This window comes from Balaenoptera musculus, chromosome 8 (assembly GCF_009873245.2).
Source record: "Balaenoptera musculus isolate JJ_BM4_2016_0621 chromosome 8, mBalMus1.pri.v3, whole genome shotgun sequence".
NCBI classification, from domain to species: Eukaryota; Metazoa; Chordata; class Mammalia; order Artiodactyla; family Balaenopteridae; genus Balaenoptera; species Balaenoptera musculus.
Window position 1 is genome coordinate 9,245,151 of NC_045792.1, and position 1,441 is coordinate 9,246,591.

The following is a 1,441-nucleotide window of genomic DNA, read 5'->3' on the forward strand; positions in this document are numbered from 1 at the left end:
CTCTGGAGCCCACTGTTAAGAATAAAGCTCATTCACTGAGTAAGCATGGAACTGAGAACAATCATGAGACTCAATAATATTTGCATGTTTAAATGGCATGATTAGACAGAAAAAAGGATCTAAGGCAAAAACCTTGTTCTGAAGAAAATTATGGGAAAACACATTCACACATATACACACACACACACACCCAACAACCCAGCAATATTGGTTCTGCTTAGTTCGCAACTCTCTTTAGGGTTTTCTTCAGAGCAAGTCTGACATCCTTGTTCCTTAGACTATAGATGAGGGGGTTTAACATGGGGACTATTTTGGTATGAAATACTGAGAAGAACTTCCCCTGGCCCACAGAACCATCAGAAAAGGTCTTGAGATGTGTGAACAACCCAGAACCATAGAAGAGGGCAAACAGTTATTACGTGGGAGTCACAAGTACTGAGGGCTTTGGACCAACCCTGAGCTGATGAGATGTGGAGGATATTGGAGAGGATCAAAGCATAAGAAACAAAAATAATGAACTACATATTATTACAACTGTGCTCACAATAATGGAATCCACTGGCTCACTGGCATCAGTGCTGCTGCAGGACAGCTGGAGGAGGGGGAAGATGTCACACATGTAATGGTTGATGATGCTGGAATCACAAAAGGATAATCTGACCATGTGCCCTGTGTGGGCCATGGCACCGGCAAACGCCATTACATATGAACCAAACATCAGCAAAGAAGAGACCTGAGGGGACATGGTGACTGTGTACAAAAGGGGCTTACAGATGGACACATACCGATCATAGGCCATGGCTGTCAACACATAGCATTCAGAATGGACAAAGAAACAGAAAAGAAAAACCCAGCAGAGTCATGCATCCTGCAAAGGAGATGATGTTCTCTGACACAAAGCTCATCAGCAGTTTAGGCGTAATGACCAAGGAGTGGCAGAGATCTATGAAGGATAGGTTGAAGACCAAAAAATACATGGGAGTGTGAAGATGAAAGTTCAGGCATATCTGATTAATTAAGCTCTAATTCCCTACCACAGTGACCATATAGTTCAATAAGAAGAGGAAGAAGAGGGGTATCTGGAGTTGACTTTGGTCTGTAAGTCCTATCAGGATGAACTGAGTCATTTTCCACAGACATTATTGGCAGGGGTGTGATCTGTGAGGAAATGAGAAAACAATGTCACATCAAGAAGAGACTGAAATCCTTTCTTTCTAGACCGAGGACTTGTTCCATGGTGGCTCAAGTGTGACTGTTGGGACAGCACTCTAGAAGAGCCAGAGTGACGACTCCGTATCTTTCAACTTTCTTCTCTCATCTGTCCTTTCCTTCCATGTTTTCAAATCTCAGCTGCAACTCCTCACCTCCCTTGGGCTGACATGATCCAGGATAAAGTCTTTCAGCAGGGGTCCAAAGTGATGTTCACATTTGAGAGATAAGG

At 43.3% G+C, this 1,441-nt stretch overlaps 1 pseudogene; it reads right to left on the minus strand.

Annotated features, from left to right (window-relative positions):
- Positions 1-217: 217 nt before the first annotated feature.
- On the minus strand, positions 218-1,127 carry LOC118899463 (annotated as a pseudogene).
- Between the last annotated feature and the right edge of the window lie 314 nt (positions 1,128-1,441).